The sequence below is a fragment of the Heptranchias perlo genome, chromosome 22 (assembly GCF_035084215.1).
Source record: "Heptranchias perlo isolate sHepPer1 chromosome 22, sHepPer1.hap1, whole genome shotgun sequence".
NCBI classification, from domain to species: domain Eukaryota; kingdom Metazoa; phylum Chordata; class Chondrichthyes; order Hexanchiformes; family Hexanchidae; genus Heptranchias; species Heptranchias perlo.
Window position 1 is genome coordinate 39123321 of NC_090346.1, and position 13506 is coordinate 39136826.

At 43.6% G+C, this 13506-nt stretch overlaps 1 protein-coding gene across 1 annotated transcript in view; it reads right to left on the reverse strand.

The window, feature by feature from the left end:
* clec16a (C-type lectin domain containing 16A) overlaps positions 1-13506 on the reverse strand; it is a 261544-nt gene that overhangs the window by 62752 nt on the left and 185286 nt on the right. The gene's annotated exons all lie outside the window — the stretch shown is intronic.

Consider the following 13506-nt stretch of genomic DNA (forward strand, 5'->3'; position numbering starts at 1 on the left):
AGTTAAGGTACGATAATCTCATCGAATGGATTCGAAGGGCTGAGTGGCCTACTCTTATTTCTATGTTCCTAAAACTACACAAAATGCCCATTTTAACAATGTTTTAGTTTAGGACAATGATACTACTTTTATTAGCCTCCCCTATGTCTGAGCAACAAGAATTTAATTTATGTAAATAAGACTTCTCACCACATGTTGAGAGTTAGTTCAGTTCTTTCACAACTGTCAAATACCCAGATTTCACTTGCACTGCAGGCATAATTGAGATACAAGTGAAAAAATGTCAAGAACTCAAGGCTGCTGGTCAAGTACAGTCATTTCTACCATTCGTGAAGGAGGAGACACATATTTGAATAAATTTGTTTTTCATTTGTCTCTCACTTGTATAGTTTATTTAGTGCATTACTAAAACTTTATTCATTCACCAGAATTACCTCAATGTTCTAGACACTTGCCCTGTAAATACACAACTTATATTTCAAAACTGGCTGTCTGGAAAGGAACTGAAGTGGGGAAGAGAGTTTTTATTCTTGGCAGTCAGCGATAAGGCTACAATCCAGGATAAATACAAATGTGCTTATACGTTTGTCGTAATTAAAGTGCCAAAAAAAAATCACAGAGATAGAAATCTAAACTAGCTCCTACCAAGTTATTATAATATATGGCTGTTGGGAATAATTGCCCTTATTTTCTAATTAACTGCACAGAGAGTCCAGAATTGAAAGCCACTTCATAGAAGGATATGAGAAGTTTTAAGGCAAGTGGCCACATTTATAACCTCGAGTAAAATGCATCATAACAAAGAGACAAATCTTCTTCCAAACATAAATCTTTAGCACATGTGATGAAACATAACCCGCTTATGAGTGAGGCCAATGCACAATACAATTGCACCTGTGGTATTTTCAAATTATTCAGTCATCACTCTTCGATATTAAATGCCTTCAACCTACAATGCCTCCATTCCTAGCACAATGCCCACAGTTCCATACTTAATTAAAATATCCACTAAACTTAGCATGACAAGAGAACAACAAAGCAGCAAAACCAATATTTTACTAAAATTAAGCTTATTTACAATCAGTGTTCTTTGGTCATTTCTACTTAACCGTAAGTAAATGGTTGTATTCAATTCTGGACACCACACTTTAGGAAGGATGTCAAGGCCTTAGAGAGGGTGCAGAAGAGGTTTCCTAGAATGGTACCAAGAATGAGGGACTTCAGTTATGTGGAGAGACTGGAGAAGCTAGGGTTGTTCTCCTTAGCTCAGAGAAGGTTAAGGGGAGATTTGATAGAGGTGTTCAAAATCATGAATTGTGTTGATAGAGTAAATAAGGAGAAACTGTTTCCAGCGGCACAAGGGTTATCAACCAGAGAACGCAGATTTAAGGTGATCGGCAAAAGAGCCAGAAGCGATTTGAGGAAATATTTTTTACGCAGCGAGTTGTAATGATCTGGAATGCACTGCCTGAAAGGGTGGCAGAAGTAGATTCAATAGTAACTTTCAAAAGGGAATTAGATAAATACTTGAAGGGAAAAAAATTACAGGGCTACGAGGAAAGAGCAGGAGAATGGGACTAATTGGATAGCTCTTTCAAAGAGCCGGCACAGGCACGATGGGCCAAATAGCCTCCTCCTGTGCTGTACATACTATGGCTTGCCAATCAAGTATCCTCAGTTTGTTTATCCTCTAGACATACAGGTAGTGTGACCCACAAGAAGAATCAACGTCGGGCTGCCGGCAACGGTCCTCGGCTAAGTTCCGGGAAGGGGGTCAGATTGGGGCGATCGTCAGGGCTGTGGAGTCAGGAGGAACAATTCTGCTCCTCCTGACTCCACAGAAAAATTATTTTAAAAAAAACATTTAAACGGAGTTGGCGGCCACAGTGGCTGCTGAAGAATCCAGAGAGGAGCAGGCCCGCTCATCGGTAGTTAATTTTGTAGAGGGGTCCTTCAACAGGATAGGCCCCTCGCTAACATAATTAAGGGGCCCAATGCCTGGGGATGCCTAAAAAATGGTCCCCACGAATTTAACAGTGGGACCAATGCCTGTGCCACCTGTCCCACTGCTAAAATGGTATCATTTGCGCTCCTTTTATGCCCAAAAACTGGCATAACGTATACCAATTTCTACACTACAGTTACCACAGTAATCTTGATGAATCTACGAATAAAATTTTTGAAAGATGTTAACTGTTTATTGGTATTTAACAAATCTTTGGAGGTGAAATAATTCATTTTGTTGCCAGATTGTCATCCATATTTTGTCAGAATAGGTTATATACAGAGATGAGTTAAGCTACTTTATTTTGCTACAGTGTGGTTACTGGCCAGAAATTCACTCTGCAGGGCCCTAGTCCATCTCACTGCCGCTTTTGGATCTTATAGTGACCTACAACTTAGCCACCTTTTTTCTGTCCAGTGTTTGATTCTGCACACCTCCTGGCTCTTATTCCCAAGGAAATACCTCCAACGGTGCATCCTCTGATACTCTCCACCTTTCAAATAGCTTCTGGACTCACTCGCCCTCCACTCCTGTCTCCAAACCTGGCCATCAGTTCGTTGATGCTCCAAGCTGACTCCACCCTATCTACGTCAACCTTATCCCACCAATGGACTTCTGATTTTAACTCTGGACTCCCCACTATTGTCTTCTCTCTGTACCCTGTTTATTACCAGGGCATATCTATCCCAATCTTGCTATGTAATCACACCAATGTAACTTGAGTTTCCGTATCCATCCGTGCGCGCGTTTCGGCTGCCGCTCCAGACCTGAGCCGATGGCTTCTATTTCTCCTATTTTCTTCTTTTCTCTTCACCCCTCCTAGGCCCCCCTCTCCTGTCATCATGCCTCTTTTCGGGTACTCTGCCCCCCCCAAATCCCTAATCCAACTCTTCAGCACATCTCTACTTTCCTACTCTCCTGCCGTCGTCCCAGGCTTGACTCCCTCTTAGATAAGCCTACAAGCTTCCCTCTGTGCCTCTCTTGGCTCCTCCGAAGGGCACATGGAGGCACTCGTCGTTGTCTCCTTATTAACTGCAACCCCAACCACCCCATCTCATCGACTTTTCTGCCCATCGCGCCCACTGAGAGCTAATCTTGTCCCTCTCCTTCCCGTCCCACTCACCCTGCCCAGCATTGACCCTATGGACTCTGCCAGCGGATCAGCTATCACCGCACCTCCCTCCAGAATGTCCGTTCACTTGTCCTTGCCATCCATGAGCTTATTGTGCATGATTGCATTGACATCGTGGCCATGATGGAAACCTGGCTGACCGCTGCGGTGGCGGTGTGGCCCTTATCGCCAAATCACACCTTGGTCTGTCCCCCTCCCGTCCTTTGAGCATCTCACCTTGTTCCACCCCTCTCATTTCTCTTTTAAAATCCTCATTCTCTACCGCCCACCCAAGTTTCTCACCGAATCATCTTCACTGCTTTTCTCCCTCAGCCTCTGCACCGAGCGACTTCTCATTCTCGGTGATTTCAATCTCCATCTCAACTCATCATGCTCTCTCTCCTGAGTTCACTGCCCTCAGCCTCCCTTAATCTCTTCCTTCATATTAACTTTCCTACCCATATTCAGGGCCATGCCCTCGACCTTGCCATCTCACGTGGCCTCTCTACTCCCGTTGTGTCAATCACGGATAAGGCCATCTCTGATCACTTCCTTTTATCCCTCTCCACCCACATCCCCCTCCCCAACTCCATTTCCTTCTGTGTTCGCCCCTGGAAAAAAACTCCTCCTCCTCCCCCCCCCCCCCCCCCCAAGTCATTTACAGCAGCACCTCCAGATTCCCAACTGTCTAGCCTTTGGCCCACCATTCACCACAACATTTCTGCAGCTACTAATCTGCTCAATCACCCTCACCTCCACCTTTGATGCCCTTGTCCCCAGTAAAACCATTACTCTCTCTCACCCTGGTCGTTCTCCCTGGTATGGCCCTCATCTCCGCTCCCTTTAGTCTAAGGGACGCAGACTTCAACGTTTATGGCGGACAACTGGTTTAGCCATTCTTCACCAGATCTGGTTGGATCACATAAAGCACTATTGGGACCTGCTCTCCTCTGCCAAAACTGTTCACTATTCCAGGGTCATCCTGGAATGCAAAGATAATCCCCGGCTTCTCTTCACTACAAACCATCTTCTTAAACCCCTCTCCCCCATCAAGTGCATGGAGCTCATGGACTACTTTGTCACTAAGATTGAGACCATCCGTTCAGCTGCTTCCCTCCCTTCCCCTAGTCCACCAACCCAAACTTCCCTTAAGGTTCCCCCCTGCCCTAGCCCTGAACACACAACTTTCTCTAGTTGCTCTCCTTTCTCCCCTCATACCCTCTCCGAGCTCATCTTGACCACGAGACCCACCTCCTGCTCCCTCGACCCTATTCCCACCAAACTGCTGACCACCCAACTTCCCTTCCTGGCCCTCATGTTGGCTGATAATGTTAACTGTTCCCTTTCCACATGCACTGTCCCCACTCCCCTTCAACTCAGCCATCATCACCCCCTCCTCAAAAAACCCACCCTTTGCCCCTCTTGTCCTTACAAACTACAGCCCCATCGCTAACTTCCCCTTCTTCTCCAAAGTCCTCGAACGTGTTGTCACCTCCCAAATCCACGCCCATCTTTCCCGCAACTGATGTAGTCAACGTGGATTTTAGCAAGGCTTTTGGCAAGGTCCCACATGGCAGATTGGTCAGAAAAGTAAAAGCCCATGGGATCCAAGGGAAAGTGGCAAGTTGGATCCAAAATTGGCTCAGTGGCAGGAAGCAAAGGGTGTTTTTGTGACTGGAAGGCTGTTTCCAGTGGGATTCTGCAGGGCTCAGTACTAGGTCCCTTGCTTTTTGTGGTATATATTAATGATTTGGACTTGAATGTAGGGGGCATGATCAAGTAGTTTGCAGATAGAAAAATTGGCCATATGGTTGATAGTGAGGAGGAAAGCTGTAGACTGCAGGAAGATATCAATGGACAGGTCAGGTGGGCAGAAAAGTGGCAAACGTAATTCAATCTGGAGAAGTGGGAGGTAACGCATTTGGGTAGGGCAAACAAGGCAAGGAAATACACAATAAATGGGAGGATACCGAGAGGTGTAGAGGAAGAGAGGGACCTTGGAGTGCATGTCCACAGATCCCTGAAGGTAGCAGGACAGGTAGATAAGGTAGTTAAGGCGGCATACGGGATACTTTTCTTTATTAGCAGAGGCATAGAATATAAGAGCAGGGAGGTTATGCTAGAACTGTATAAAACACTGGTTAGGTCGTGGCTGGAGGACTGCATACAGTTCTGGTCACCACATTACAGGAAAGATGTGATTGCACTAGAGAGGGTAGAGAGGAGATTTACGAGGATGTTGTCAGGGCTGGAGAATTTTAGCTCTGAGAAAAGATTGGATAGGGTGGGGTTGTTTTCTTTGATACAAAAGGAGGCTGAGGGGAGATTTAATTGAGGTGTATAAAATTATGAGGGGCCTAGATAGGGTGGGACAAGTAGGACCTATTTCCCATAGCAGAGGGGTCAGTGACGAGGAGGCATAGATTTCATGTAATTGGTAGAAGGATTAGAGGGGAGTTGATGAGAAATTTTTTCACCCAGAGGGTGGTGGGAGTCTGGATCTCACTGCCTGAAAGGGTGGTAGAGGCAGAAACCCTCAACTCATTTAAAAATGATTTGGCTGTGCACTTGAAGTGCCTTAACCAAAGGGCTACGGACTAAGTGCTAGAAAGTGGGATTAAGCTGGATAGCAATTTTTCGGCCAGCATGGACACGATGGGCCGAATGGCCTGCTTCTGTGCCTTTCTACAATTCTACAAACTCCAAATCCCCCTAATCAGGTTTCCGACCCTGTCACAGCACTGAAATGGCCCTTATCAAAGTCACAAATGATATCCTATATGACTGTGATCGTGGTAAACTATCCCTCCTCATCCTTCTCAACCTGTCTGCAGCCATTGACACGGTTGACGAAACAATCCTCCTCCAACGCCTCTCCTTCGTCATCCAGCTAATTCCATTCTTATCTATCCAGTCGTAGTCAGAGAATCACCTGCAATGGCCGCCTCCTATTTCTCATCTACATGTTGCCCCTCAGCGACATCATCTAAAGACACTTCGGTCCTTGCCACAAACTCTGTTCCCTAGCCACTGTCTGAGGCTGAACCACACCATTCGCAACCTTGGCATCCTATTTGACCGAGGTGAGCTTCTGACCACACATCCGCTCCATCACCAAGTCCGCCTACTTCCACCTCCGTAACATCGCCCATTTCCGCCCCTGCCTCAGCTCATTGGCTGCTGAAACCCTCATCCATACCTTTGTTACCTCTAGACTCGACTATTTAAATGCTGTCCTGGCTGGCCTCCCATCTTCTATCCTCCATAATCTTGGGCTCATCCAAATCTCTACTGCCTGTATCCTAACTCGCACCAAGTCCCGTTCACTCATCACCAACAAATCCAATACCTTTCACACAATTAACATAGATTTTTCTTTGGTAATGCCAGTGCTTTCCCAACTGAAAACAACATAAGTATAACTGTGAGAAGAACCAGTAGAGTGACATGAACAATACAGCTACAGTATCTGATAAATATTTATTTACAGTGAGGTAGGCTGCTAGTGGTTACTCTTCAGCCTGTATCCTAACTCGCACCAAGTCCCGTTCACTCATCACCCCTGTGCTCGCTGACCTACACTGGCTCCCGGTCCGGTAATGCCTCGATATTAAAATTCTCATCCTTGTTTTCAAATCCCTCCATGGCCTCACCCCTCCCTATCTCTGTAACCTCCTCCAGCCCTACAACCCTCGAGATCTCTGCGCTCTTCCAAAAGTTGTCTCTTGTGCACCCCTAATTTTAATCCCTCCAACATTGGCTGCCGTGCCTTCAGCTGCCTAGGCCCTAAGCTCAGGAATTACCTCCCTAAACCCCTCTGTTTTTCTTTCCTCCTTTAAGATGCTCTTTAAAACCTACATCTCTGATCAAGCTTTTGGTCACCTGTCCTAATATCATCTTATGTGGCTCGGTGTCAAATTTTGTTTGAAGTTCACTCCTGTGAAGCGCCTTGGGACATTTTGCTACGTTAAAGGCACTATATAAATGCAAGTTGTTGTTGTCGTTGTTTCAGCCTGTGGTTGGTTTTGTGTACTTGCAAATGTAAAAATTTTATATACCCCAGCCCCAACCAACTCAGGAAACCAGTTTTGTAATGTATCCCTGAGTAACCATTGCTGCAGAAGAGTAACCACCAGCAGCCTACCTCACTGTAAATAAATATTTATCAGATACTGTAGCTGTATTGTTCATGTCACTCTACTGGTTCTTCTCACAGTTATACTTATGTTGTTTTCAGTTGGGAAAGCACTGGCATTACCAAAGAAAAATCTATGTTAATTGTGTGAAAGGTATTGGATTTGTTGGTCGTCATGTTGTACCTTGTCTCATGATAACTTAAAAAAGGTGGTGGGGATTAGGTTTGGAAGAGAAAGCAGAAAGGCAAGGCAAGACCACCAATGTCTGATACTATTCTATAACACGCTTGATGGTGAGCTATTGAATACAGAAATAATGGCATTTGAGAGTGAGGGCATGTAAGACATACGATTTCTGGACCAAATCATAATCATGTATCCCATCCTGCAAAGCTTCAGGCGTTTGGCTAAAAAGCAAGGCTGTGGGCAGACCTTGCATCTGTGAAAATACAAAGGGAGGCAACATTCCACAGGGAATGATTATCTGACATCAGGTAAAGTGATTGGGAATATTGCAGAGACAACAGAAGCATGAAACAGACACAATGAATACCAATTGTCAGAAACAGATAAGTCCCAAAGACTCAGGAACTGGACACAGACTAATCCTGTTATGTTAAATGCAGAAGCTTTGTGCAGATAATTAGGTAACCTTCGAGATCGGCATATACAGGATGAGACATCTTAAATGTCTGCATCCGAATAATCCAAATACAGAAAAAGATAAGGGCATGTCCCTCCCCCATAAACTAGCTAGGATTGACAATAGTTATCACCATAGAATGGATATGCAAAAGATGTCTGGAACAATGGGCACCCTGAGGGGAAGGTGTCCGGGACAGATGACATCATGAGACTAATGTCATTAAGCTACTAGAAGCAACTATGCTTCAGAAAGATACATAAACTGGGACAACTGTCCCACTAAAAGGCAGAAGCAGTTTCTCGGGACGGCGGAGGTCCAGATACCATATGAACCAGGTCTGATCAGCTTGAGATTTCCTAGGGACAGGTTGTACTATCCTTGTTTATTTGATATAACCGCATTAGAACATTCTTTTGTCTATTATAAAACTTGCATGTTCCGTCACACACAGGCCCGAATCACTGTGGAAGTTATTATTAAGAAGGATTAACAACCCTTGGTAGCATTAATAATAGCATATTTCCAACAGAACCCATTTGTCCAATATCCGTCCTGAACTAGGTATGTAGTTAAATGGAGTAAAGAAAACCAGAGCTGCTTGCCTTTATTTTTCAGAGAAAATCTATATGAATAGAAAGGAATATGAAATTCACTTGCTAACAATCTTTGCATGTTAGGCATATGCACACCTGCCCAACAGAAAAGGTTTGCATCAGACAAAGTAAACAGTATAGTTGATTACCATCAGCATCCTAGGGGTCACCACTGACCAGAAACTTAACTGGACCAGTCATATAAATACCGTGGCTACAAGAGCAGGTCAGAGGCTGGGTATTCTGCAGCGAGTGACTCACCTCCTGACTCCCCCAAAGCCTTTCCATCATCTACAAGGCACAAGTCAGGAGTGTGATGGAATACTCTCCACTTGGCTGGATGAGTGCAGCTCCAACAACACTCAAGAAGCTCGACACCATCCAGGACAAAGCAGCCCGCTTGATTGGCACCCCATCCACCACCCTAAACATTCACTCCCTTCACCTTCACCACAGGATGCACTGCAGCAACTCGCCAAGGCTTCTTCGACAGCACCTCCCAAACCCGCGCCCTCTACCACCTAGAAAGACAAGAGCAGCAGGCACGTGGGAACAACACAACCTGCACGTTCCCCTCCAAGTCACACACCATCCCGACTTGGAAATATATCGCCGTTCCTTCATCGTCGCCAGGTCAAAATCCTGGAACTCCCTTCCGAACAGCACCGTGGGAGAACCTTCACCACACGGACTGCAGCGGTTCAAGAAGGCGGCTCACCACCACCTTCTCAAGGGCAATTAGGGATGGGCAATAAACGCTGGCCTCGCCAGCGACGCCCACATCCCATGAACAAATTTTAAAAAATTAAAAAAGCAAGTCCAACACCAGTCTGTAGTGATGCCTGATGCAATTGCAGTGTCCTAAAGGTTCCCCACTTGGATCTACTTCTTAGACTCAGATATTATCTGTGACGAGGGGGACAGGCAATAAGCTGCTCACTTGCATCACTTGAACTTTTGTCTCCATTGATGCAACATTTCATATCCAAACACACACTGAGATGGACTTACTAAATCTATTACCAGTTTCCACTACAAAGTCAGAAATCTCCACAAAGGAAAGCATGGTTGTGGATAGTAATTTCAGGCCTCACTATAAACACCAACAAACAATTTCTTTGGCCTATTTATAATGTATCTTTATTTATTTATTATGCTCCTTAAAGTGAGATATGCTGTAAATCGAACACTTCCATTTACTGTGACTACAAGAGCAGGTCAGAGGCTGGGTATTCTGCGGCGAGTGACTCACCTCCTGACTCCCCAAAGCCTTTTCACCATCTACAAGACACTCAAGAAGCTCGACACCATCCATGACAAAGCAGCCCGCTTGATTGGCACCCCATCCACCACCCTAAACATTCACTCCCTTCACCACCGGCGCACTGTGGCTGCAGTGTGTACCATCCACAGGATGCACTGCAGCAACTCGCCAAGGCTTCTTCGACAGCACCTCCCAAACCCGCAACCTCAATCACCTAGAAGGACAAGGGCAGCAGGCACATGGGAACACCACCACCTGCACGTTCCCCTCCAAGTCATACAACATCCTGACTTGGAAATATATCGCTGTTCCTTCATCATCGCTGGGTCAAAATCCTGGAACTTCCTACCTAACAGTACTGTGGAAGAACCTTCACCACATGGACTGCAGTGGTTCAAGGCGGCGGCTCGCCGCCACCTTCTCAAGGGCAATTAGGGATGGGCAATAAACGCTGGCCTTGCCAGTGACTCCCACCTCCCATGAACAAATAAAAATAAATACTATTCTGCATCAAAAAAAATTCTCCACCTCTAAGGAAAGCACTAGCTAGATGTACAGTAAAGCCCCTGCTCATTCCCTCTACTCTGCTCCATTTGTACCTTCGCTTCCAGCTCCAGAAGGCAGCACCCTACTGCACCACTGAGTTTTCTATTTCCAACACCAGCTTGTGGCTTTTAGGATATGGGCAAATCAGCATCAATCTGCACCAAAGCATGGACAGTTTTACGCAATGTCTTGTAGTACGCACTGGATTGAGGTTTCACGTAGGACTCCTTCATCCAGCAGAATTAGAAGACATTCATTTGTCATTGGGTTGGATTTGAATCAGAGTTGCAAAGCTAAGAGTCCCTGAGCATCTGATGATCCTAGACTAGGTTTGCTGGATGTGTGCTCATACTCCTCAGTTCTCAGCTTGGAAAAATGGGGATCTGGTCATCCCTAAAAAATGGGAAAAATCTGCACCAAATCACAATTTGCTGCACAGCAATGTAGGATTTTGTAAATTAGTCACTGGTTTTCCTCATTAATTAACAGCACATTATACTAATTCTAAGTTATTATTATTAAAATAATTAGACTTTCTTGCATTAGGTACAAATCAAGTGTCAAATCATATTTGTGGAAAAAGAAGCAGAGTTAATGTTTCAGGTTGATGACCTATCGTCAGAACAGATCCAGTTCTGACGAATGGTCATCGACCTGAAACGTTAACTGTGTTTCTTTCTCCACAGATATTGCCTGGCTTTGAGTATTTCCTGCATTTTCTGTTTTTACTTCAGATTTCCAGTATCCGCAGTATTGCGCTTTTGGTCAAATCATATTTGTTCTTTGACATTCATGGAAATATCAGATAGATTTGAAAAATGGAAGCACAAATGCTTCTTCAAAAAGAAAATAGGTTATTGGTTCTCTATGAAATGGGTGCAAAGTATTTGCTCGGAAAGGCAGTTCATTTTGAAAGAGGAAGGTTTGTTTTGTTGACTTATAAGGCTGAATGAAAATACCTCAGAAAACAAACCTACACAATATCCTCTTCCACTTATTTCAACGTTGTTGTTAAAAGCCATATTATCTGAGGATTTGATTAAAATTGTTAGAATTAAATCCAAGACTACAATAAGATCACTTAAAATTTTGCAATGTTCCTTTACAGCATTGAAAATTAATTTTGATGGGCACTGAATTGAAATACAGCAACCTGCTAAAAAATATTAAAATGAATACACATTTTAAATAGATTGAACTATTTCATAGCTTGCAACTGTAATTTACACTGGTTACACAAGGCAAATGTGTCTTTCCCTGTAAACTGTGGATCTCAGCCTGAAACAGTGGCTGCATTGATAAATCTGGTTATAACCATTTTACCACAGAGGAGTATACTGAAAACACAATGGAATGGAAACATCACTTTGCTATTACAGTTAAATTTAGGATGTGGCATTTGAGGATTCCCAAATTATAAAAAAAACTTGGCGTTAATTAATTTTTATTTCTGAAATGCATGGAATACCTCTAGTTGTCTCTAGTTCCTATGTCTCCTTTAAGCATATACAGACTGTAGCAGAGAAGATAATTTACTTCCAGCCCTCCACTGCCCTGACAAGAAATCAATGACAATTACTGAGAGAGAACTCTCTAATTTTCCCCTTACCACCTATTTGGGAGCTGCTCGCTTTCTCACCACAGAAACATAACTGAGATGGTTACTCATTTGGGGAGGGGAAAAGGGAAAAAAAATCAAGCCAGCATTCTACCATTCCATAGCACTATGCTTTGATGATCCAAAGCATCGTACTACCTAAAGGCAAAACAATTTTGATGTTGAAGTTTGCCAATCAATACTTATTTTCACTTTGTAAAATCCAAAAGGTGTTAGCTGTGGCTCGGTGGTAGCACTCTCGCCTTCCGAGTCCCACTGTAGAAACTTGAGCACAAAATCTAGGCCGACACTTCAGTGCAGTACTGAGGGAGTGCGGCACTAGCGGAGGTGCCATCTTTTGGATGAGACATTAAACCAAGGCCCTGTCTGCCCTCACAGGTGGACGTAAAAGATCCATAACCCTGTTTCGAAAAAGAGCAAGAGAGTTCTCCCCTGTATCCTGGTTAATACTGGTCCCTCAACCAACATCACAAACAGATTGTCTGGTCACTATCACATTGCTGTTTGTGGCTGCTGTGTTTCCTACAATACAACAATGATTACACTTCAAAAGTACTTAGTTGGCTGTAAAGTGATTTGGGATGTCCTGAGGTCATGAAAGGTGCTATATAAGTGCAAGTTCTTTCCTTCTTTTAAATGTTTAGAAATTTTGGACAAAATATGTATCTAATTATAGACTGCACAAAATGTAGTGATATACATACAACTTTCCATATTCAGTTCAAAACTGAGCTTGGAAAGTTCACTTATAAGTTAAGAAAAATATAGGAGTAGTTTCCCAACTGAATCTGTAGGTAAGTTATTCTCGAATTACTATTAAAATATTTTGAATTTGGGCTGACCAGAGACCTATCATTTTGGATCTTCGGACTACAGTTGCTCCGGTGACAGGCAGAAGCTATCTATGCCCTGGAGCAGCGCCACTCGTCTGAATGCAGGTCCAACCTGGGTGCCAATCCAGATCCATCGAATCCTAGAAATACACACTACTGACTCAGTACTGCTACATGCAGTATGGTGGAGTGCTTTCTAGGGTTGGATGGCTCTGAACTTCCTGTATTTTTTCACTCCACTGTTTGAAAACAATGCAACCTATCAGAAATGCTTTCTATCTACCAACAAAACTGGTCATTCTGGAAAGTAGCTGTTGCTATTTAAGTAATCTGTTGGCTATCAAAAATCTCTACCACAATATGGTCCTGTATAACTTTTGTAAGACCTTCGATGCAAAATAACAAAGTATTGCTGCTGGAAGTATAATACCCAATTAATGTTAAGATAGGCTAGTATATAAACGACTATGTACGTAAAGTACTTTGAGACATCCTGAGGTCGTGAAAGGCGCTATATAAATGCAAGTCCTTCTTCTTTCTTTGTTTACTTTGTATTTAGGTTGCTGATACTTTATAACACCAAATACTGTGCACATAACTGTAGATTTTTTTTTAATAGCTCTATATTAAACTGTGAAGTGAACAGTTTATGTTTTTGTGGACGGTAAATTTAATATTGAAAAGTACTGAAGATAATTACCAAACTCAATTAAGCAAGCCAAAGCCTAGGCAAGATGCATAGAATATAAGGGAT